Source organism: Diabrotica virgifera, chromosome 2 (genome assembly GCF_917563875.1).
Source record: "Diabrotica virgifera virgifera chromosome 2, PGI_DIABVI_V3a".
NCBI classification, from domain to species: Eukaryota; Metazoa; Arthropoda; class Insecta; order Coleoptera; family Chrysomelidae; genus Diabrotica; species Diabrotica virgifera.
In genome coordinates, this window is record NC_065444.1 from 147,341,875 (window position 1) to 147,369,745 (window position 27,871).

Here is a 27,871-nt window from a genome sequence, read left to right on the forward strand (position 1 = left end):
CATACGTTTTTCTAAGGTCTACAAACATCAGATGGACTTCTTGGCCACGAGCAACTTTCTTTTCAATTATCTTGAGTAATGGAGAAAACATGATCTATTGTAGAGCGACCTGCGCTAAAACGAGCCTGTTCTTCGGCTTCCATATTTTGGTATTCTTCTTCTATTCGGTTTTTAATAAGTTTTCCATATATTCGGCTGATATCACTAGTGACTGCAATTCCTCTATAGTTTTCAGGTTTTGATTTATCTCCCTTTTTGTGGATAGTGCTCAGATGTGACTCTTTCCATTCTTTAGGTATTTCATGGTTATTCAAGCATTGCTGGAAAAGTTGTCTTAGCCGCTTAATTAAAACTTTAGGTCCATATTTGATGAGTTCCGGAGCTATATTTCCTGGGCCCGGTGATTTGCCATTCTTCAACTGTTTACATGTGGTTTCGACTTCTCTCTCATTTACTCTGATTGGTGATCCTATCAACCTGACGCTTTGTATACCGTTGGATTGTATCTGTTTGAAGGGCTCTCTTGTCTCTGTTAGTAAATCTTCAAAGTATCTTTCCCAAGTTTGTGGTGATATGGACTGAATAATGTCTTTCTTTCTGTCGTTTCTTAAATTTTTTAATAGTTTCCAACTTTCTGAACTTTGGCTTCCACCTATGTATGTATTTAGCATGGTACACTTTTTTGTCCAGAGTTCGTTTTTCTTTTGACATATTTTTCTCCTGACCCTCGCTTGCATTCTTTTATAATGTATCCTGTCTTCCACGTTTTTTGTGTTCAGATATTTTTGATACAATTCTCTTTTCTTTGTTATTTCCTGCGAAATATCTTGATCCCACCAATACGGTTTTCGATGTACGGTTTTTTCATATCGCCCTAGTGCTTCTAAGGCAGCGGCGTGTATACATTCTTTGATGTTTTCGTATGACTGATTCACATTTCTGGTATTATCTTCCGTTTCAATTAGTTTTTCTTCCAGTCTACGTTTATATAGGTTTTTAACACTTTCTTGGTGTAAAATATTCAAATTGCATCGTACTTCTTGGAGCTGTTCATTTGAATTATTACCTTCCTGCGTTTCTTTTCCTATTTTCGATGGAAATGAAATATCTGAACGTAGGAGATAGTGGTCACTGCCGCAAATTGGTCCTCTACATGCTCTCACGTCTGTTGTTTTCAGTCGACTTTTTTGTTTAAGAATGACATAGTCTATAATTGATTTTAAGTTGCGTGTTTCCTGAGTCCACGTATATTTATGAATATTTCTATGCTGGAAATATCCATTCATTATTCTAAGTCCATTCTGGTCGCAGATATCTATTAACCTTTCTCCGTTATTGTTTGTGTTATCTTCGCCATATCTTCCAACTACTTTGTCGTTGTTCTTTTTCCCGACTCTGCTGTTGAGGTCTTCTAGGATTATTATTTCTCTGGTGTTTCCCACCTTTGTGATTTCTTCACTCAGGTGTTCGAAAAAGTTATCTTTCACATTTACAATAGCATCGTCGTTGATTGCATATACTCCCAGAATCGTCATTGTGTATCCTTTTATACACATATTCATTTTTATCATTCTTTCATTGATGCCTTCCCATGATGTTATGTATTTTCTGAAGCGACGGTGTACCATAATTGAGACTCCTTGTTGAGCTCTACGTTCTTTTGTTACTCCGATGTAGAAATGGTCGTATTTACCTAGATTTTCCGATCCTTGACCTTTCCGTTTGGTTTCCGTAATAACAGCTATGTCTATCTTCATATTGTTCAGTTCTTCTAAGACTTCTTGAGTTTTCTTTGAGATCCCTTGGACGTTCCATGTCGCAAAAATCATTTTCCTTTTCCGTAGCATTTTTCGTCGTCGTATATCAGTCCTGTTCCGAGGCCGGATTTTGGATTTTTTAACCTTTAAGATTTTTGACCAGTACCGAGGGGTTAGCCCAATGCCTCAACCCCCAACTTGGAGGGCCAGGGTTTGATTTTGGAGTGTTCCTTCTCCTAGACGGTTTGCTTTCACTGCAGCTTAAGAGTATCGCCTGCCCTTTAATTTTATACGAACCCTAAAATCGGGGGTCGCCACTTCCGCCATACACACCGTACCGAAGATGTTCTTCTCCGCCGTGGATACCGTTGTGGTCTTCATCCGTAACCCTGGACAAGGGACCCTAAGCAGGTACTAGTTTCCCGGGTCAGGAAACTCCTGGAATCTGCGGAGGGCAGGGATTGATTCACTTTCCCTGGTAGGACTGTCCAAAGGAATACTCCACAGTTGTTTTGCTTTATTAGATAGAATAGAATAGAATAGAATAGAAATATGCTTTATTGTCACTGAAAATTATACAATTTTATGGAAAAAGCTTAACATAGATTCACGAAAAAGATATACATAACAATAACAAATACAATTTTATAAAATTAGATAAATCGTCAATAAAAAAAAATATAAACAAGTTAAAAAAGTGAAGTAAAAAAACAAAAAACAATATATTGCAAAATTATTATAAATTGCAAAATTGAACATACAACATAATATAATAAAACACAAACAAAGGAACTAATAAGTTTAATTATAAGTTTAATTTAGTTATAAGTTTAATAAGTTTATTGTATGTTTTTTAGTCACAACCTAGACATAGTTGTTTTTTGTTTTATATGATTGTACATTTTTGTCTTTTTGTTAATTTTAGCTAGTAGTTTGTATACGTGAAGACACTATGTACTGGGCCTGAAGATGAAGCATAAAATGTAAGCTTCGAAACCGGTTGCCCCATGATTGTATAACAACTAATAAATAACATACAAACTATAAGATTGCGAGTATTGACTCATTTCCTTATCCAGTTGAATAATAATTTTTCTTAGTGAACTAGGATATCCATCATTATTTGAAAACTTTAGCTTATCACTGGTAGTATCTTTCCGCTAATCCACATTTGAATCTAATTTTTTGACATATATGATACACAGAGTAAGTTTTAACTCTTAACAACTGACGTGGATGTTTCAGAACGTAGACTCTGACATTCGGTATGTCATACTGTTGCCTATTCTCCTTTGTTTTCAATATGCATTTATCTTATATCACGGTATTTTTTTCACCTCAACTACGGATTGATTCTTTACACTGATGTAGAATAAAATACTGCTCCAAATAAAATAAACTGTATTTTTTCAAGAAAATTACGAAGCAAATGAAGCAATGTATAATATTAAAAAAATGGTGGAGGTTCTTACGAAATCCTTATAAACCGAATTAAAAAAAAACGAGTATTGGTAATTAAGAAATGTAAAATAATGTTAAAAGCACTTGCGTAGAATAACTGGATGAACTTGCTGCCATGCTAATAGCGAAACAATACTGAATGGACTGCTTTTAACTTACTTGCTTACTTACTTACTCCGTGGCGTTACAACCCTTCGTTAGCCGATTCGACAACATGCCTCCACTGTTTTCTGTCTTGAGCAACCTCCATCCAATTCTCCATGCCCATCGCGCTTAGGTCTCCTGCTATATTATCCCGCCACCGGAGTCGAGGGCGTCCGCGTGGTCTCCTTCCAGTTGGGACTTCCTCCCACACCAGTCTTACTGTTCTTTGGTCAGAATGTCTTCTATGGTGTCCCGCCCATTGGAGTCTTCTGGACTTTATTTCTTTTATAATGTTGGCGTCTGGGTAAAGTTCTTCGAGCTCTTTGTTAGTTCTTATCCTATATTGTCCTGATGCCTCATCCAGCACAGGACCAAAGATCTTCCTTAGGATTCTTCTTTCCCAAACAAGTAGTCTCTCTTCGTTTGCCTTTGTTATCGTCCACGTTTCGCTTCCATACATCAAAACGGGTCGTATGATTGTTTTACAGACTTGTATCTTCGTACGTCTTGTTAATTGTTTTGATTTTATAAGGTTTTGGAGGGCAAAAAGACATCTGTTGCCGGCCTGTATCCTGCTGTTTATTTCTTGTGATCCGTTATTGTCTATCCGTTATTGTGTTTCCAAGATACTTGAATTCTCTAACACGCTTAAAGTTAAAGTCATCGATGGTGATGTTCTGACCAATTCTGTCTCTGCTTTGGTTATTGCGGCTCATATACATACATTTCGTCTTGTTTTCGTTGATTTGGAGCTCCATCTTCGCTGTTTCCTTCTCGAACCTCACGAAAGTCTCCTTCATCCTTAATCGTGTGTTACCTATTAGCTAAATATCGTCTGCAAATGCCAGTAGTAGGTTTGGTCCTTCTCGATGAAATACTGTATTGGGTTTTTCGATTCTTGCACTTCTGATTATGTGCTCCAGAGCTAAATTGAATAGTTGTGGTGAAAGTGCATCTCTCTGTTTTAGTCCATTGTTTATTTTAAATGTCTCCGAGTATTGTTGTCCAACTCTCACCTTACATTGTAACTGCTCCATACACATCCGTATCAACCTGACTAGTTTTTTTTTGGAAAGCCAAGTTCCTGCATCTCTGTCCACAGTCTATCCCTGCATACTCTATCAAATGCTTGTTTAAAATCTATAAATATGTGATGAAGATCACGATCAAATTCCCAGCATTTTTCCATTATCTGTTTTATTGTGAATATCTGGTCAAAAGTAGAGCGGCCCGGTTTAAATCCGCATTGATAATCTCCAACGATTTCTTCTGTGTATTTTTGGTTCTTTCTAGCAGGATGTTTGCAAGGATTTTATAGATGGTGTTTGGGAGTGTTATTCCCCGGTAGTTAATACATTGCTTTTTGTTTCCTGCTTTACTAATATACTGCTTTTAACTATAGAAACTTAAACACCGACATGCAGTACGTGATACCGCAATAATACTTTACGTCAATGTAGCTCAAAGACTAAACCATACTAAAACTTCAGCAGTTGAGAGCAAGCACAATTACACACCACCTGAAGGTACACTGATGGTGTTTTAAGAATATTTTATAAAACAAGTTTTATAGCAAAGGATATTTTCGGCACGGTATGGCATACCGCATGTCAGTGGTTAAGGGTTAGGTTTAAAACGACTCAATTTCCTCGAAAACGCTTTAAATAATGTTTTTTTGATGGTAATAAGGCCGATCTAACTGGTAGAAGTTACATTGTTATTAGATTTTTGGGTTTTCTAAAAATATAACGAACTTTATGATTGTAAATTGATTGTCCTGTATACATTTTTTCTTGTGAAATTGTTGCTAAAATTATACATGTAATATTGCAAGCGAAAAGCGATTGTCGGTAACCAATCGACCTTTTTCAAAGAAACAGTGGCGGCTCGTGGCCTTGGAGACAGGGTCGGCAAGATTTTTTTGTCTCCTCATATAGGTATACCATCTAATTAAAAGGCTTAAATCATCATAGGAGATTTTTTTGATTTTTTTGTTTGGTCTGTTTGACATTTTCTTTTATGTCATAGTGTGTCGACAATACGTTTTGATTATTTTGAGACAAGAGAATTCCCTTTCATTTGAGGCAGAAGTTAGTGGTAATAAGAGAATTTATGAACAGTTTGTAGTAGTGAATTGCAGTACTTACTATATAAAATTATACATATTCGTAACTTATCCCACTTTCCGAAAATATTTGGATCAGCATAATTTTTAAGTAACTTGTAAATAAATATATTAGAATTTTTTTGGCGAATGTAACTTTTAAATTTTGAATTATCAAAGAGGTCAAAAATTTTCAAATCTTCAAAGTTCGAAAAACAAGTATCTATTTGCATAATAGCAGGTATCCAAAATTTCAAAATATACTCGTTTTTCGGGATATGTATCATGCCTTTGTCTTTTTTGGGGTTGTTCGAAAATATCAAGCGAATCCAAAACGTCATTGCGTATATATTGGAAACTTCATACTGCAAACTTCATACTTGCAAAATGCAAACTATAACTATCATTACGAAAATCTCTGAAATTTTGCACCAGCTTTCTTAGTTTATTTTTGGAACAAATAATGACAATTGACTGATTTTGAACAACAATGAATATCAAATGGATTTGGGCAAACACTTTCTTAAAAATATTTAAAAGAATATTACAAGAGTAATCATTTAATAAAGTTCTGAAACCGATTGCTTCACGGATCGAGATATCACCGCTGTCAAAATCGTCGCCTTCTTTAATAAAATAAAAAACTTCCAAAAAGCTGTTCACGAAAATCTGCTACAGTGAAAAATAACCGAGATTTAAAATTTCATCGCGTCTGACAAACTGTTTGCTTTTTTTTTTCGAAACAAATTTTTATAAAACAGTAGTCCGTTTAGGCGAGCTAAAATGCAAGAAAAGACGATATTCTTTAATTTTTTACACGTATCCTGCACAACTATATTCATTCTATGCGCATGACAGTGAGTAAATAAAGCTTGTGGTGGAATAGTTTTAACTTTTACCTGGGGACCATTCAATTCACCGGACATCACTGCAGTGCCGTCGTAAATTTGCCTTACCAATTTATTTTTGATATCCAAAAATTTTAATCTGTCCTTTCAAACACCAAAAATATATTCTGCCTTATTGCTTTTACTGACGTCTGTAAAACCTAAAATCCTCTCATAAATATTACCACGTAACGCCTATCGAACAACAATTGATAGTTGTGAATGACATGATAATCAGAAGTTTCATCTACTTCTAGAGAAAAGCAAATGGTTTTCAGAATCTCAGATTCAATAACGTTATTCAAAATGTAACTAATTGATTATATTAGTCCAGTCTGTACTATTTTAGACACGCCGCTAAATATCTTCGAATCAGATAAAAAATTGGAAAATTTCAAATCGTATTTCTTAAACAATTTTATTAGTTCTCTATAATTACTTTGATTTAACGAATTCTCCGATTCATCATGTCCCGTAAATGATAATTTGATAATTCCTGACAATTTAAATAAATTACAATATCAATCAAACGACGTATTTACAATTTCTGCCGATGCTTGCAAATGAAAAATCGGCAGATTTAAATGTGCCGTACCTGCCTCTTAATGCCTACGGAGAGAAATATACGTTTGGTTGCTCTTCGACTCGTATTTCGTTGAGTTTTACGTGTAAATCGTCAAGCTTGAGATGAGCTGGGGTCGGCTTGCCGAAAACAGTCAGATGAATGGCTCGGATCATTAACTTTTTGAAAAGTCTCTTATGCGCAGGGATTACTTAACGCTCGGATTGGCCGAATCCTTTTAAAAACCATGGATAAAATTCAGTCTGTATTATCTGACAGATTTTTTTATTTCACAGATACAAATGACATCAACTCTGATTAAATTAAATATTAAAAAAAAATCTATATCTATAAATGTGTGACCTGCTGACCCTGACCGGCCGCCACTGCAAATAAATACAAAACATTGTAAGTAATGAAAACGCCTTACAGCTTATGCAACTCCTAGCATCAATTCACGAATTATATTTGCATAAAAACTGGTCCCGTCGATATAAAGATCTATCGGTTTTTGGATTTTTGTCAATACATTTATTTTTCCAAATTTTGATGCTACATATATGTCGAATTATATCAATTTTACTTTCATATATTTTACTCTCAATGGTGCATGTCTTACATATCTGAATCCCTTCCTGAATCCTAATTAATAGTTTCTCTGTCACATCCATTATTCCTTTTGCAGTATCGTTATTACAAATACCTAGGCAACAAAAAATAAAGGTAACAAATAAACTCTTTTTACGATAAGAATGAAATGACTTCACACAGTGATCAGGTGCGTCGTTTTTTAGTCAAACTATTTTCCATTCCCGATATTCTTCTTAAACACACATAACCTATCTTTTCGTTTTCTTGTTTTAAAAACAATTTTCTGGGCACAATTTCCTATAGCTGTAGGCATTTTTGAAAATTTATTAAGGTTTATTAGTTTTCAAAAGAACTTTTTATCTAAATATATTTAAAATTATAATTTTTATCTAATTATATTTAAAATAAAAAAAGTTAAACTAAGTTCAATTGATCTATAACTTGTCCATATAAAAAAAAGAATATTTGTGTACTTTGTACGCACGTAAGAAGATATTCTTCTATTATATAATAGGTAATTTAAACGAAGTAAATATACTTAAAAGGTTATTGGTACTTATTTTATTTAAAAATCAAACTAACTTTCTTATCTACCACTTTCAAAAAAGAAGAATATCTTCAAAAACTATATAATAATATACTTACAATCATAAAATCTATAAAAAAAATAAAAAAATAACTTGCTTGGGGCTTGAACCCACTTCACGTCTACCGCGCCGTACGAAAGTTGACGGCATTTCAAACTGCACCACATTCGCGTATACGTCATGTGGGAATATCCAAAAACTAAACGTTTACACCATAAATTTATATGAATTTAATAAAATTATTAGTTTGATTTTTGTCGAAATAAAATACAACAAAATATAGAGTAAGAAAACGATATATGAGATAAAGATTTGTAGAAAGTTTGTTCGTAATCAGATTATGTAAATTAAAGCATTGCCTACTAATAGGTAACTACATTATATTGTGTACATTTTCCAAATAGATAGGTATTGAAACTATTAGGTATTTCCAACTGAAACATTTAGAGTTACGTACCTACGGCTTTTCAAAACTATTTAAAAAGTCACTATAATTATAAATTTGATTTTATTTCTGTCCACACATCAATAAAAACTAATATTATACAATATTTTTGTTTACCGATAACCTCCATATTGAACAATTATTGACAGATCATTTCAAAATTTCAACACCCAATCAGAGCCCGTATAACGACTAATACCATACTGTCGGTGTGCGCATGCGCGCGGATCAATCAAATTTTACCCTCAATCGATTCGCCGCTAAAGAAGAATATCTTCAACAAAGAACTAAAAAGAATAGATTAAATATCTAGTTAGTATCCATCTATTACTCTATTAGTAAGTACCTACATATTTTCTGAACTTTAAAACAGAACTAATAAGCCCATTATTGTGTAACGCAGTTAAAAAAACAAAGTATTCACATGTCCGTTCATAATGAGAATCAGTGTCCAATAAAGCCAACAATAATAAGCTGAATATAATTAAAAATGAATAAAAGTCAACAGAAGGCGTTCGGATTAACCAGTTTTGGAATACCTACAATTAAAATCTTAATTTGGTTTTAATAATTGACTTGAAGCCTTATGTTTAATTTTTTTGAATTATTAAATTTTTATAGCCATAAAAGCGTATTGGTCGTTAAAAGAAAGTCAGTTAACCATATAACATATTTATCAATAATTGGTTACACCGAATATTTATGATTGGTCTCATGAAATAAACTAATCAAAATTTTCATTTTTGAATAATTTGAAAATATTCATTTATTAATCATGTGATGTAAGTGATGGTGAAAATTTTCTACTAAATAAATATATAATATGTTACGGGCAAAGTTAGGTAAACGGGTAATCCTAGGATTAGCCGGCTAAGGTCCGAAGTACCCGCGAGGTATCAGTAATTAGTACGTTCTTTAACGGTAAAATATTTGCAAAACCTCTAAATTTTAAAGAACCGCTTGGATTGACATGAAATTTGGCAAACATATAGCTAACACGTCAGAGCAAAAAAGTGATATTGTGCCGATGTGTGCTTTTACTCTGGGGGTGAGTTTCACCCCCTCTTGGGGGTGAAAAAATACATGTAAAAAATGATGCCGGAAATGGATAAAATTACTAATTTTAAGCAACTTTTGTTCCATAGAATTTTTTCGCTAAGTCAATACTTTTTGAGTTATTTGCGAGTGAATATGTTCATTTTTCAACAAAATAACCACGTTTTTAGACGGTTTATCGCAAATAACTGAAAAAGTAAGTATTTTCTAGAAAAAAACATTCTTAGCAAAAATATAGCCTGTAAAAGTTGAAAAAATGGTGTATATGTTAGGGCTCTACACCTAGCACAAGCAGAGTTATAGCTAATGAAAAATAGGTTCATATTCGTCAAATTCGAAATCAAATATTTCAATGAGAAATAATCAAAAAATGAAGCACTTTTTGGCGAAAACTCATTTTAACTTTTTTAAAGTGTTTAAAAAAAAGCTTCATATCTGCTTTATAAAAAAATTTCTAGCATCAAAAGTAAACAAGTTACGCTCAAAACAAAGTTGGTGCCTTTTATTTTGATAAAAAATCGGGAAAATCACCCCCTAATTAGCATATCTAATGAACTTAATCGTTACCTTCACAAGTTTTTTTACTCGTATATGTATTGTTTATACGATCTGTAGGTCTCATCGGTTCAAAGTTTTTATTTTTAAAAGGGCTGCAGTTAAAAGGATTTGAACGAGTCACTAATCACGAGTGTATGCAAATTTAGAAACACTAAATCTTAACCAGTTTTTGTCTCACAGAAAAATAAAAAAATACAAAACATTCAGAGAAGCATAGTCGACTTTCTTTTGTTGTATAAGATTTTTGGTATCTCTGACAATTTTTAAGTTATTATGAAACAAAGCATGTTTTTCAAAATTAAATTTTTTTAAATTATATTTTAAAACCAATTTTTTTCAAAAATCAGCACTTTGAATTAATGAAACTTACAGGCCATATAAATACAACATAAGTAAAGTAAGTTGTGAAGCGGTAACGATTAATTTTATTTAAGTTGCTAATTAGGAGGTGATCTTCCCGATTTTTTTTTGCCAAAACAAAAGGGACCAACTTTATTTTGGGCGTAACGTATTTAATTTTAATGCTAGAAATTTTTTTTAAATAAAAATAAAGACTTTTTTAACACTTTAAAAAGTTGTAATGAGCTTTCCCCAAAAAGTGCTTAATTTTTTGGATATTTCACGATATAATATTCGATTTGGAATTTGACGAATATGAACCTATTTTTCATTAGCTATAACTCTGCTTCTGCTAGGTATAGAGCCCTAACATATACATAATTTTTTCAATTTTTTACAGGCTATATATTTGCTAAAAATATTTTTTTCTAGAAGATACTTACTTTTCGAGTTATTTACGATAAACTCTCTAAAAACGTTGTTATTTTGTTGAAAAATGAACATATTCACTCGCAAATAACTCGAAAAGTATTGACTTGGTGAAAAAACTCTATAAAATAAAAGTTGCTTAGAATTAGTCATTTTATCCACTTCCGGACTTATTTTGGACATATATTTTTTTACCATTTATAGGGGGTGAAATTCACCCCCATGGCAAAAGCACACATCGGCACAATATCACTTTTTTCTTTGACATGTTAGCTAACCGTGTGCCAAATTTAATGTCAATCCAAACGGTTCTTTAAAATTTACAGCAAAAACCGTGAATGTACTAAATATCCGACAGTAAGACTGAAATATAATTTAATCGGAGCACACTAGTTCGCTCCCATGGTCAAAAAATCCTCTTAATTACATACTAGTTCGCTCCGAAAACCATAACCTAGTTCGCTCCCGTAGTTAAGCGGATTAAGTATTTATCTATTCTATTCTAGGAAAATTAATATCAGGAAAATTGGTACTGTGACTTTTGTATTTTATATTAGAAATTATATAAAATATTGGTGGTTACCTATTTATATTAATTCAGTGATAAGCGCGCTAATAACCAGCATTGGTAGCATTGTATAAAAAGACTCATTCTTTTAAACAATGATAGTATTGTCGTATTATAAAGGGTGGGTTGTGATTGCGCGCAGCGGTCAAAGACCTACTGCGGTTCTCTCACTCTAATACCCGTAAGTTAGGTTTGGACCGAAGGGTTATGTCTCTCTCCTTTTTGACCTTTGCGCGCAATTGCAATCTGTCCAATACAAAGTTTGAGAAATATTTATTAAAAATTTTATTAATAAAATGTATCAAAGTATCTGCTTTATGAAGGCAACATTATCTATTTAAGCTGACCCTGGCTATTCATTATTATTCATTGTGTACCCAGTAAAGACATTATTCAACTATCTTTTCTAAGAAATATATGGCCGGAGCGAACTTACCTATGCCCCTTTTCTGTGGGGTATTAAAATCTGACCGCCGGAGCGAACTAGTATACGCCCAATTTAATTAGTTCAAATTTCGGGCTTTACTCGGATAACACATTCTACCTGCTACCATTTTAGTCCATTCTTTAACGGTTTTTGCTCTAAATTTTAAAGAACCGCTTGGATTGACATGAAATTTGGCATACGTATAATTTACATGTCAAAGAAAAAAAGTGATATTGTGCCGATGTGTGCTTTTGCCTTGAGGGTGACTTTTACCCCCTCTTGGGGGTGAAAAAATATATGTCCACAATAAGTCCGGAAATGGGTAAACTGTCTAATTTTAAGTAACTTTTGTTCTATAGAGCTTTTTCGCCAAGTCAACACTTTTCGAGTTATTTGCGAGTGAATAACTTCATTTTTCAACAAAACATTTTTAGACAGTTTTTCGCAAATAACTCAAAAAGTAAGTATTTTGTCGAAAAAAACGTTCTTAGCAAAAATAAAGCTTATACAAAACTAAAAAAAAATGGTGTACGCATTAGGTCTCTGGATCTCGTAGAACCAGAGTGATAGCCAATAAAAAATAGATTCATATTCACCAAATTTAAAATAGAATATTTCGACGTGAAATATCCAAAAAATTAGGCACTTTTTGGGGAAAATCCATAATAACTTTTTTAAAGTGTTTAAAAAAAGCTTTATTCCTGTTTTTACAAAAAGTTTCTGGCACTAAATTTAAGCAAGAAACGCTCAAAATAAAGTTGGTCCCTTTTGTTTTTGCAAAAAAGAAATCGGGAAGACCACCCCCTAATTAACAACTTAAATGATATTAATCGTTACTTCTCCACAAATTATTTTACTTTTCTTGTGTTTATATGTATGATCTGTAAGTTTCATCGATTCAAAGTGCTTATTTTTGAAAAAATTTGGTTTCAAAGTAAAATTTTTAAAGATTTAAATTTTGAAAAATATGCTTTTTTTCAAAATAACCTAAAAATTGTTAGATATACCAAAAATCTCGAAAAACAAAAAAAAGTCAGATTTGCTCTTCTGAATATCATGTATTTTTTTGTTTTTCTGTTTGACAAAAATTGATTAAGATTTGGTGTTTCTAAATTTGCATACATTCGTGATCAGTGACTCGTTCAACCCCTTTTAACTACAGCCCTTTCAATAATAAGGACTTTGAACCGATGAAACTGACAGATCATATAAACAATATATACACGAGTCAAGAAACTTGTGAAGTCGTAACGATTAACTTCATTTAAGATACTAATTAGGGGGTGATTTTCTCGATTTTTTTATCAAATCCAAAAGGGACTAACTTTATTTTGAGGGTAACTTGTTTAATTTTGATGCTAGCATTTTTTTTATAAAACAAAAATGAAGCTTTTTTTAGACACTTTAAATAAGTTGTAATAAGTTTTCCCCGAAATGTGCTTAATTTTTGGTTATTTCACGTTAAAATATTCCATTTGGAATTTGACGAATATGAACCTATTTTTCATTAGCTATAACTCTGCTTCTACTAAGTGTAGAGACTTGATATATACACCATTTTTTTAAATTTTTTACAGGCTATATTTTTGCTAAGAATGTTTTTTCGACAAAATACATACTATTTTATTTATTTGCGAAAAACCGTCTAAAAGCGTGGTTATTTTGTTGAAAAAATGAACATATTCACTGCCAAATAACTCGAAAAGTATTGACTTAGTGAAAAAACTCTATAGAACAAAAGTTACTTAAAATTAGCCAGTTTATCCATTTCCTGACTTTCTTTGGACGAATATTTTTTCACCCCCAAGAGGGGGTGAAAACCACCCCCACGGCAAAAGCACATATCGGCACAATATCACTTTTTTTCTTTGACTTGTTAGCTATGTGTATACCAAATTTCATGTCAATCCAAGCGGTTCTTTAAAATTTAGAGATTTTGCAATATTTTACCGTCAAAGAACGGACTATTGGTTAAATACTTTGGTTATACTAGTAATGGCAAGACCATAACTGTTTGGAATATATTTTAAATTTAAGAAAACCCGCATTTTACAAAAGTAACGAAAGTAAGACTATAAATATTGCAGAAACAAAAGTTATAATCTATTTATTAAGACAAGATAAGCTGCTGTGGCAGTTGAAGTTACAAATATTTCCAGCAGCTTCACATTTGCATTTATTTTACCAATATGTCGCGGGTACTTCGGACTTTACCCGGGTAATCCAAGGATAAACCGTTTACCTAACATTGCCCGTAAATGTTTATACAGAGTGGGCCAAAGAAAAGAGTCCACCTCGATATTTGGCAGTATTTATTAGATTTTAAAGAATTTTTAAGGAAATGACGAAACAGGTCGATTTTTGATCTAAGGGGGACACATTTTTACGGTACATACATCTGTCATTTGTCAACCCCCTCCCTTCCACATTCCCCCACTCCTAATTTTTAAATATGGAATAGGGATCGTGTGCTAGCTCATTTGAAAGGTAAAATTCCCTATTCAGTAATATAATCATTAACATAATTATTTATACCAAGAAAATTTTTTTTAAATTAAATTAATTGACACGAAAAGAAAAATGTATACAATTTATTTAACTCAAAATACATTCTACTGCTGTCACAAAACAGAAAAAAATATTGATTTTTGCTTAATTTCAATGTTCAAGCTGCCACCCATCTGTCCCTTGATAGAGAAATACACATTTTTTTCTGTTTTCTGTCAGCAGTAGAATATATTTTGAGTTAAATAAATTACATACATTCTTTTTTTTGTGTCAATTAATTTAATTCAAAATAATTTTTCTTGAACACCCTGTATAAATAATTATGACAATATTAATATTACTGAATAGAGAATTGAAAAACCTTTCAAATGAGCTAGCACACGATTCCTATTCCCTATTAAAATTAAAAATTAGGGGTGGGGGATGTGGAATGGAGGGAGTTGACAAATGACAGATGTATGTACCGTAAAAATGTGTCCCCCTAGATCAAAAATCGACCTGTTTCGTCATTTCCTTAAAATCTAATAAATACTGCCAAATATCGAGGTAAACTCTTTTGTTTGGTCCACTCTGTATAAAGAAGAATCTATCATTATTTTCAATATGAGTGCTAGTTGAAAGATGTAGAGCTGTCGATTCTGATGTATACTTGTGTATTATAGACTTTCAGAAGGCTTTTGACCTGAAAAAATATGATGGTGAAACATGATAAACTAATAGATATTTTAGTAATGTAATATCGACGATAAAGACTTAAGCGTCATTTCAAACCTTCACCAAGAACAAAAGGCTAAAATCAGAATAAAAAGCGAAACATCTGGAAAACTCAATATCGGGAAGAGAGTAAGACAGGGATGTGTCCTGTCACTTTTGCTGTTCAACGTTTACTCTAAGAAGATATTTAAGAATTCTTTGGAAGGGACCTCGGATGGTATAATTATAAACGGGCCATGTATAAATAACCTGCGATACGTTGATGACACGGGCATTCTAGCAGATAATGCTGAAGCACTGCAACGCTTAATGGACCGAATAACGAGAGCCTGTAGAGAATTTGGAATGAAATTGAATACAAAAACGATGGTCATCAGCAAGCATCAAAACAGAAGGGTGAAGGTCAATGTCGACGGAACAGATCTGGAAAGAGTAACAAGAATAACGTACCTTGAAAGTTATGTTGATGAAACTTGGGACCACTCACTAGAGATAAGAACACGTCTGGAAAAGGCACGTACAGTGTTTTACAACAAAAAGTTCTATGTAACCACCAGCTGGGTATCTCATTGAGAACGAGAATACTCAAGTGCGATGTTTTCTCCACCTTGCCCTATGGTGTTAAAGCCTGGACAATGACAGAAGCAACACAAAAAAAGCCAAACACTCGAACTCTGGTGTTACCGTAAAATGCTCAGAATATCCTACATGAGCCATACGACAAACGCGGAAGTCTTGCGGAGGATGAATAAGGAAAAAGAGCTTATGCTTATAATAAAAGAACAGAAAACACAATATTTTGGTCACATCGTGAAAAATCAAAAGTATAAACTGCTGCAACTTATAATCGAAGACAAAATCAATAGCAAAAGGGGACAGGAAGAAGACGCAACTCTTGGCTTAAAAACCTACGACAATGGACGAACATGACCTCCATAGAACTATTCAGGGCGGCTGCAAATAAGATTAAATGGGCAAATGTAATAGCCAACGTCCTTAAGGATAAGGCAACGTAAGAAGAAGAAGATGATTATTTTAGTACATTATGTTTCTAAAATGCCGGTAATGCTAGTCAATTTAGTGGCAGTCTTTTGTCCTGAGACTGAGAAATCGGTCTCGAAGGCAGATGAACCCTACAGAATGGTCAAAGGCATAAGGATGCAGAAGGCAACGGGGAACCACTGCATTAAGGACTCATAGAGTACCCCTAGTAGCAATCATCATGGTAGACATGCAAAGGAGAAATACTGATCATGGACATCGGATACCAAGATCCGGCAGAGGAAGACAAATAGATAAGTACAAGGCTTCCTCGGTCGTAAACCTGCGAAACCCTTGTAATAAGAAAAAGACAACCATAAAAATTGCTGCATGGAATGTAAGGAGCTTATTCTCTTCGGGAAAATTAGATAACGCCGTGTTGGACATGGATCGTTTGGGTATAGACATATTAGTCATGAGCGATACACAGTAGCCAGCAAATGGCAAATGTCCCACAACTAATCATGATATATTTTATTATGCCGGAAGTGACACCACAACCCATCGATACGGAGTGGGAATCATCATCTCAAAAAATGGAAAGATGCTATAGTAAACTTTACTCCATTCTCAGAACGCGCGATATTAATGCAACTGAAAGATAAGAAGAACATAATAAACAGCATACAAGTGTACGCTCCTACAGCAGACAAAGACGAAGAGGAAATAGAACAATTCTATTATAACTTAAAAGAACTGATGAAAACAACAAAGGGACAACACATTAACATAGTAATGGGCGATCTGAACGCCAAGGTAAGTCAGGGTAAAGTTGGAGAAAATGTCGGTGACTATGGCTTAGGTAATAGGAATGAAAGGGGTGATCGTTTAGTTCAGTTTTGTCAAAGCGAAGATTTAATAATAACTAATACATTCTTTAAATTACCCCCAAGGCGACTGTATAAGTGGACGTCACCTCAACACACAAGAAAAAGTAATCAGAAACCAAATAGATTACATAACGGTGACAGAAATATACCGTAATGCCGTGAAATCTACTAAAACTTACCCTGGTACTGATATCGGCTCCGATCATAATCCAGTAGTATCTGTGTTAGAAACTAGACCAAAGAAAAATGAGAAAAACCATCATCTCAGCGTTAGACGTAAGCCAGCTTAAAAGTAAACACCTACGACAAACAGTGCGAGAAGAAATAAACACCAGCCTCAGTGTAGCAGAAAGCCAAATCCGCAGAACAGACAACATAGATGAAAAACTTAAGTATATAAACACTATGATAAGAACTACGGGAAAGAAACACCTAACCAAATCTCCAAAGAAACATAAGGCGTGGATGAGACCAGACATACAAGAATTAATGGATGAAAGACGTAACATGAAGAATAAAGCAGAACAATACAGAGAGGTTGATAAGAGCATAAAGCAAAGAATAAAGAAGGCCAAAGAATCATAGATTAAAGAACAATGTGTAGAAATGGAAGACTATGAAAGAAAGTATGACACATTCAATATACACAAAAAAGTAAAAGAAATTACAGGAACCCAAAGAAGACACCAAATAAGTTTGCTGAAGAACATGGACGGAAATATTATTATAGATCTAACAGAGAAAATTAATAGATGGAGTGAATACATAAGAGAATTGTTTGAGGACAACAGAAATAACATTGTCCAGGTAAATGGTGAAACGGGACATGAAATCCTAAAATGTGAAGTAGAAATGGCACTTAGAAATTCCAAAACTGGAAAGGCAAATGGACCTAATGAGGTTCCTACTGAATTGCTAAAGCTCTTGAATGATGAACCAGTAGGTATAATATTGCACTTATTTAACTCAGTATACAATACTGGTATTGTACCTCAAGAGTGGCTGTTGTCTACATTCGTTACACTACCAAAGAAATCCAATTCAAAAGAATGTTCAGAATAACCAACAATATCTATAATGAGCCATCTACTAAAGATATTTCTAAAAATCATCCACAACCGAGTTTATCAAAAGTTGGAGTCAGATATTAGTAATACACAGATGGGGTTCAGAAAAGGACTAGGTACTCGAGAAGCTCTCTTCGGTTTGAATGTTCTTACACGAAGATGCCTAGACGTTAATCAAGAAGTACATGCATGTTTTATCGCTTTTGAAAAATCGTTTGGCAGAGTACGCCACGATAAGCTAAGAGATATTCTTGAACGAAAAGACATAGATGATAAAGATCTGCGAATAATTCTAAAATTATATTGGAATCAGAAGGCTAACATCAAAATAGAAAACGAGACATCACAAGCAATAGAAATACGTAGAGGAGTATGACAGGGATGCATTTTATCAGCACTGCTATTTAATGTATATAGTGAAAGCATATGCCAGGAAGCCCTTTTGTAAGCAAACGAAGGAATCGTAATCAATAGAGAGGTTGTAAATAATATTCGATACGCGGACGACACTGTACTAGTTGCAAGAACAGTAGAAGAATTACCACGATTACTTACAAACATAAACATTGCTTGCAACAATTATGGCATAAACATCAATATTAAAAAAACCAAGTATATAGTATTCAGTAAAAACATGACACAACAAGCACATATTAGCGTAAACGGCATTCAAATTGAAAAATGATCAAGTTACAAATACTTGGGAACTTTAATAAATGAAACTAGAGACCAAAACAATGAAATAAAAAGACGTATCGAAATTGCCAGGGCCACCTTCATAAAGATGAGAAAATTCTTCATAAAGATGAGATATAAGCATCCCTCTACGATTAAGAATGCTAAGAGGCTACGTGTTTATATATTATTTTATAATTTATTAAGGTATATATTTAACACGCTATTATACGGTGTAGAAGCCTGGACTCTCAAACAGAACAACATAAAAAATATTGAAAGTTTCGAGATGTGGTGCTACCGTCGAATGCTGAAGATAACTTGGGTTGAAAGAGTCACAAACCTTGAAGTATTACGAAGGATAGGAAAAGACCCAGAAATTTTGTTAACGAAAAAACGAAGAAAACTCGAATATCTGGGTCACCTGATGAGAGGACATAAATATGCATTGCTTTAAAATATAATGCAAGGCAAAATAGAGGGAAAACGGAATCCAGGCCGTAGAATGATGTCATGTGCGGAATTTGAGAGAGTGGTTTGGCTGCACCACTAATGAACTTTTTAGGTCAGCTGTAAACAAGGTCAGGATAGCCTTGGTGATTTCCAATCTCCGATGGGAGTGGAATAGGAAGAAGAAGAAGACAAAAATTCCAAAGTGGCATAACTACAATAACATGCTTTTTAATGACTACAGAAATAAATTTTAAATTTTTCTCGTATTCATTTTGCTTCATTATTGAGCCTTCCAGGGGGAATCTGTATATTTTCATTATCATTAACAAATTAAATACCTCGTTAAGTTATCTTCCATTCCTTCCTTGTTAATTATTGTATTATGTAAAACGCAGTTCGCTTCAACGATTTTATCTGCAAGGTCTATACTACATTATTATGTATCATACAGAACAAGTAAAAACTTCGTTTGTATAATGGTACAGAAAGTTTATTGAAAAACTATTAAAAAGTCATCCAAAAGGATTCGCAAAACGTTTTCAATCTAGATTAGATCATCTTCAGTGCGTTCTGCTTAGTACATGAAACTAGCAACCTTATAGAATAGGTGGCATCGAGAAATATGATTTACATTTTTAAAAACTGATGTTAGTAGCGACTTTAAGTCGATGTTAAACGATGAATTTAAGAGTCCTCAAAGGGCAACATGATTCACTGCTCGATGATAACGTGTGGTACTTGCCAGTTCGATGGACACATACCATTATTATGTAGTTAATATAGGTTTATCCAAAATTTGCCATTTTGACCAACATATTAAACAGTATCCCTCAAAATACATAATACGTCTTCATTATACCTCAGAATATTTTAAACATGACAATTTCGGCGATATGCGAACTCATCAGCAAATTTCGCCAGAAAATCTGCATTTTCAGCGTCCAAGTATGCCAAATATCTGTGCTGAAATGCACAAAATGACTTACACGGTACCTATTTTGTATTATATATTTTTTTCAATGAAATGTTTATTTGAAGCTTTTTTAACTTACCATACTGTTAACATAAGTCTTTCTTCAGCTGGTATGGTTTGGACTTTGGACAGGCAATTCTTTCAAGTGATATTTATTTTTCCTTCAATTTTATTAAAAATTTAAATCAAACGTATTTGTACTCATTCTCATGTATTCAAAAAACGGTGAGAATCTTTTCTAAGGTCTTTATAAAGGTGGTAAAATTCCCCATAGTAAATTCGCTTCTTATTTAGATGATGCACCGTCATTATTATTTGGTCTTTGCATAAAGACCACGTCTTAAAATTAGAATTTTAAACAATCCCTCCATAGTTCGACGAAGAGGATGACGACGATGATTAAAAGATACAGAGTAAAGGATGTATTTACAGAGTAAATGTGCGGTGCACGGTGCGCCAATAACTAATGTGCAAAGCAAAAGCCTAGGTTAAGTGCGAGATATTGTGCTCTGCGATGTGCGGTGCGATCTGCCGTGCGCCGTTGTGGCCGTACCCTAAGAAAATTAATAATTGAGCTGTAATTTATGCTCATAAAGATATCTTGATTACAAATTTCACATCTTTTCTTGACAAAATCTTATTATTCTCAGTTTCCGACATGATAGAATAGGTGGCATCGAGAAATATGATTTACATTTTTAAAAACTGATGTTAGTAGCGACTTTAAGTCGATGTTAAACGATAAATTTAAGAGTCCTCAAAGGGCAACATGATTCACTGCTCGATGGTAACGTGTGGTATTTGCCAGTTCGATGGACACATACCATTATTATGTAGTCAATATAGGTTTATCCAAAATTTGCCATTTTGACTAACAGATTAAACAGTATCCCTCAAAATACATAATACGTCTTCATTATACCTCAGAATATTTTAATCATGACAATTTCGGCGATATGCGAACTTATCAGCAAATTTCGCCAGAAAATCTGCATTTTCAGCGTCCAAGTATGCCAAATATCTGTGATGACATGCACAAAATGACTTGCACGGTACCTATTTTGTATTATATATTTTTTTCAATAAAATGTTTATTTGAAGCTTTTTTAACTTACCTTACTGTTAACATAAGTCTTTCTTCAGCTGGTATGGTTTGGACTTTGGACAGGCAATTCTTTCAAGTGATATTTATTTTTCCTTCAATTTTGTTAAAAATTTTAATCAAACGTATTTGTACTCATTCTCATGTATTCAAAAAACGGTGAGAATCTTTTCTAAGTTCTTTTTGAAGGTGGTAAAATTCGCCATAGTAAATTCGCTTCTTATTTAGATGATGCACCGTCATTATTATTTGGTCTTTGCATAAAGACCATGTCTTAAAATTAGAATTTTAAACAATCCCTCCATAGTCCGACGAAGAGGATGACGACGATGATTAAAAGATACAGAGTAAAGGATGTATTTACAGAGTAAATGTGCGGTGCACGGTGCGCCAATTACTAATGTGCAAAGCAAAAGCCTAGGTTAAGTGCGAGATATTGTGCTCTGCGATGTGCGGTGCGATCTGTCGTGCGCCGTTGTGGCCGTACCCTAAGAAAATTAATAATTGAGCTGTAATTTATGCTCATAAAGATATCTTGATTACAAAGGGTACCCCCCGTTAAGATAGGCAAAATGCCCTCACATCCAGAATTCAACTTTTTTAATTTTTTTACGTTCTATGCAATTAAAAAATGAGATAACGCGGATTTTTAGCTCGCCATCCCCCTTACCCCTCCCCCACAGCCAAAAACGTAAATTTTTAGATTTAATTTTTTTTAGTTGGGTTACAATTGATATAAAAATTTCAAAAAATTCACACGTATAGCTGAGACTTTTACAAAATATGTCTATTTTTTATGGACCCATAGGTAGAGTGTACATAACCTCAATTTTTTTTTTAAACTTTTTTAAAGCTTATAACTTTTTTTTGGAGGGGGCTACAGGTCCAATTTTTTTTGCATTTTGTGTAATTTATCAAAAGCTATCTCTGTGATTTTTTTCAGATTTTTCCGTCAGGTGCGCCATCTTGAAAAATTAAAAAAACTGTTTTTTTAGGGGGTTTTTGGGGATTTTCTCCGTTTTATAGACTGCAACATAGGTCAACTCAAGGTTTTGTTAATAGATTATGTATAATTTAAAATAACTGAGTATATTATGGTATTCAAAAATTGGGCGAAACACTTTTAAACCCCCCAAAAACCATGTTTTTTTTAAGTTTTGTAAGGGTTTTTGCGGGTCTAATTATATTTTTTGAGGTGGATAGAGCCTGAATATTTATTTTTTATTTTTTTACGTTCTATATGATTTTAAAAAATTGGGACTCACTGCAATTTTAGCCCACTTCCCCTATTCCCCTCCCCCACCTCCTTTTCATCTCCTTTTTTAAGTTGGTTTGCAAATAAGTTATAAATGTTGTTCTGAAGCTATTTCTTTGTGGAATTTTTGTAATTAACTATTCTAAATGGGAAATAAGCCACAATTTAACTAAAAAATGATTTTATTTTCTATCTGTAATGCGAAAGAGATAATTCGATAATCTGTTGACGCACTGAAAAAAGGGTTTGGGACTATCTATATAAATAAGTCAGATTAAATTAAATTAGAAGATTTTTTTACCAAGCAACAACATTTTTGTTTAATTTATTAATATTTTGTATTTTGACAACGACGTACGTGGTGGACGTCGAAACGTTAATAAAATCATTTTTTTAGTTTAATTGTGGCTTATTTCCCATTTAGAATAGTTAATAATTTATTAAATTATAAATTACAAAAAATTAACACGCACATTGAGGCTTTTACAGAACATCTATTTTTATGGAACCAAAGGTCGAGTGTACAACATATTATAACCTCATTTTTTTTGTTTTTTAATAGGTACGTATAACTTTTTTTAGTGATGGCTGCATGTCTAATTTTTTTGTGTTTTGTGTATTTTATCAAAAACTATATTTCTGACTTTTTTCAGATTTTTCCGTAAGGTGCGCCATCTTTAAAAATCCGCAAAACTGGTTTTTTCGGTGGTTTTTAGGGATTTTCTTCATTTTATAGACTTTAAAATAGATTAACTCAAGGTTTTTTATAAGTTATGTAGGTATAATTTGAAATAACTGAGTTTTCGGGGATATTCAAAAATTGTGCAAAACACCTCTAAAACCCCCCAAAAACTATGTTTTTAAAGGTTTTTGAGCGGTTACTCATACAGGCCTGGATACTGTGTATCAAAAACAAGTTTACTAATAGCAAACTGAAAATTTGTTCCTAGCTTAACAGTGTCTAGTCGGACAAACTTTGATGTACCGGAACACTGAAAAAGGGGAAGTTTTAATTGTTGAACAGGTTACAAGTTTCGAACGTCAGATTACGAAAACGTCCCATGTATTTTGTCGGACAGAACATCCAATTGATTTGTTAGCCTTTCATTAAACTCTCATGCAAAAATCAAACCACTATTTACCACCAATATAATTCCTGTCATTTGACATGCGGACTTATTAAAATGCCCAACATATTTGTCGGACAAACATTTTTTCCTATATTATATAAAGTTTGCTATTGAATAAACTTAAAAACAACCTCCCTACCACATCACTGGCTTGTACCATCTACATAACCTATATTTCTGCCTATACTGTCATTTTGCTTCACATTTACTGCCACGTAAAACACCATAAAAAGAATAAGGAAATTATTACCAAAGAATATATAACTCCATATACTCGTAGAGTATTCGGAGAGTATATTCGTTGGTATTACACTTTACAGTTCTAAAGTCTTCATCGCTGTCTTCGTCTATTACAGGTACCTATAGGTATAACATCTGTATTGTCAAAGAGTTTTGTAAGATATTCTGCTGGCTTGATGATTTTTGTAAAATATCTTCCATGCGATAAATATTATATTATGGCAGCTACATGCGTACAACAGCTTATGGTTATGTTGCCGTTTGCGCAACTTGCATCTACAACAGTATCTATCGTTTAATGTTTTGTTTTCCAAACCATCTAAGTTGGGCTCATAATAATGCAAATAGTCCACGCTGTATGCTTGTCCCGTTAGGTAAATTATTCCGATTCATTTTTGTGCACAAACTTACTCAAAAACAGGTCCTTATAACAAATCTACAAGGTGCCAGGCAGTACCGCGGTCGCAAAATTGCTTAAACAATTTTTTAAACGAATTTAAAAAATGAATTTTTTTACATCGGACAAATTTATTTTAGATTCTTTGGATCAACCTGAGCAAAAAAGGTCTCTTGTGATTTTTCTATAAAATTGACTGTTGTCGAGTTACATTTAATTTAAAATTTGAAAAACGCGAAAATGGCCATGTTCAAGGCTTAATACCTCGATTATTATTATGAAAGTCATAAAGTGACCAACTCAAAATTTAAAGCCCTCCCCCCTGCAATAGCCTGAAGAAATTTTTGACCCTGCTTTATTACTAACTATTATTTTAATTAAAAATGAGCGCTAAACACGTATTTAAGCGGCCGTCCGCGAGAGAGATGTACAATTTATTGGACGTTATAAAAAAATATCGATTGGAAGTCAAAAATACGTTTTAAAAAAATAAAAAAGGAATTTTGAGGTTATATGTATTGTACACCCGACCAACGGGTCTATAAAAAATAGATAGGTTTTGTAGAAGCCTCATAATTTTTTTAAATTAATTGCAACTTAACTAAACAAAAAAAAAACTGAAAAAATGACGTTTTTGTGGGGGCAATGGGAGGGGGTGGTGGGGTGGGGTGGTGGTGCTAAAATACTCAGTTATTTCAAATTATACATAATCCATTAACAAAACCTTGAGTTGACCCATGTTGCAGTCTATAAAATGGAGAAAATCCCCAAAAACCCCCTAAAAAAACAGTTTTCCTGATTTTTCAAGATGGCGCACCTGACGGAAAAATCTGAAAAAAATCACAGAGATAGCTTTTGATAAATTACACAAAATGCAAAAAAAATTGGACATGTAGCCCCCTCCAAAAAAAAGTTATAAGCTTTAAAAAAGTTAAAAAAAAATTGAGGTTATGTACACTCTACCTATGGGTCCATAAAAAATAGACATATTTTGTAAAAGTCTCAGCTATACGTGTGAATTTTTTGAAATTTTTATATCAATTGTAGCCCAACTAAAAAAAATTAAATCTAAAAATTTACGTTTTTGGCTGTGGGGGGAGGGGTAAGGGGGATGGCGAGCTAAAAATCCGCGTTATCTCATTTTTTAGTTTCATAGAACGTAAAAAAATTTAAAAAATTGACTTCTGGGAGTGAGGGCATTTTGCATATCTTAACGGGGGGTACCCTTTCACATCTTTTCTTGACAAAATCTTATTATTCTCAGTTTCTGACATGATCTAAATTTTGACTATTGACTCTACATTGCTGTTCAGTTTCAGTTTTGAATATTCTATAATTAATACGCAAAATAAACGTATCGTAGTATTCATTCCTCGTGCAAATATATTTCCTCAAAGCTACTACCTACCGATAACTTCGAAAATTAAACCGGAAGGTATATTATTGATATGCGTTGCATTCTCGGTAAATAATTGTGTCATGATGTTTATTGCTAAAATATTTTCAGTCTCGATGCGTAACGATGATTAGCAGAACCGTGCCGATGGTTGTTAAGTGTATACTATGCATTTTAAATGGCATTAAAAAAATAGTTTGTATTCCGCTGTTATACCAATGGCTGAAAAATATGATTCATTAGTTATTGTTTATGAATATTTTTATTGTGATACCACACGGTAATTGTTTTTAAATGCGATAAATAGGGATGAGCCGTACGTGCTGATATTTTGAGGTTTTTCGGAACGTCTACGATATTATTTAGGCTATCAAGATCTTTGATATACACTAAGAAATGTGAAATCATTTTATTTACCTTCACTTCGATGCGGGGTCGGCTTCGTTTATTTTATTTCGGCCTCAAAAATGTTTATTAGTTATAAACAATATTTGGCTTATAAGTAAAATACAGGGTGTTTGGTAAAGAATGGGCCATAGCTTAACCTCAGGTTCCTGAGGTTAAAATAGGCCGATTTAAGCTAACTTACCTTAGTACAAAGTTTATAATAACCGAGATACAGGGTGTCAAATTTAAACTTTTTTTTTTATTTATTATTGAATATTTCCTGACAGGTATGAGATAACAACATGAAATTTGGTATGTGGGGGTTTTTTGGGTCAAGAAAACTAAATTACTAACCAAAAATTATGTATTGCCCAGAGGGCGCCACATACGCCTTTCAGCACTCATTTATTACGTTCAATTTTTTTTATCCCTCACTCTGTATAATTTTGACATTAAAACTTTTATTTTCCTATTAGTTTTACTTAAAAAAGGTATACTTCTTTCATCACTCAAACGTTTTCGAGATAAACGCATTTTAAATCTGCGATACACCATCATTTTTAGCATAATATCATTGTAGTTAGACCCGAAAAATAACTTAAAACCATAAAATTATTCAAAAATGTATCGCAAATTGCTTCAAATGGAATTTGCGATGTACTGACATCAATTTGAGAAGTGGCACAATTATTATGGTTTTAAGTTATTTTTCGGGTGTAACTACAATAATATTATGCTAAAAATGATGGTGTATCTCAGATTTAAAATGCGTTTATCTCGAAAATGGTTGAGTTTATGGAGATAAAAGAAGTACACCTTTTTTTAGTAAAACTAATAGGAAAATAAAAATTTTAATGTCAAAATTATACAGAGTGAGGGATAAAAAAAATTGAACGTAATAAATGAGTGCTGAAAGGCGTATGTGGCCCCATCTGGGCAATACATAATTTTTGGTAGGGAATTTAGTTTTCTCGACCCAAAAAACCTCCATATACCAAATTTCATGTTGTTATCTCATACCTGTCAGGAAATATTCAATAATAAATAAAAAAAAGTTTAACTTTGACACCCTGTATTTAGGTTATTATAAACTTTGTACTAAGGTAAGTTAGCTTAAATCGGCCTATTTTAACCTCAGGAACCTGAGGTTAAGCTATGGCCCATTCTTTACCAAACACCCTGTATAATATCTCGGTAACTATTAAATTAAGTTAAATTAGGAAAACTATATTGGAATGGATTCGTGAGATACAATCGGTTAAATTTGACCGGCATTTGCGACGAAGTTATAAACAATAGGATGGTAATCTTCGAACCATTACCTTTTTGTTTCGATCCTCTTTCTCCATACAAATTTTCATATCTTCAAAAGACTCCTCAATATGTCATAACAATAAAAACCTTCGGTATTACGCGTGAAAAATACCAAAAAAAATAGATCGAAAAAAATAGAATTTCAAAGTTCAAAATCGGTATACGTTAAGTAAATGTATTTCCTCGGCTTCCCGTAGAACAATTTTCTTCAATGCCAAAGAGTCTCTAGTTTTGTTACAATAAATTAATTTATTTATAACAAAATAAAACTACATTTTTTCCATGTAGACTTTTTAGAAAAATTTTCGACACGTGTACCTTTAACGTTCAAAATACATAGTGATATATAGGCCTGGATACCGCGTACCAAAAAAAAGTTGATTAATAGCAAGTTGAAAAGTTATTAATAGGTTAACGGTGTCTAGTCGGACAAACTTTGATGTATGGGAACACAAGAACAGGGGAAGTTTTAAT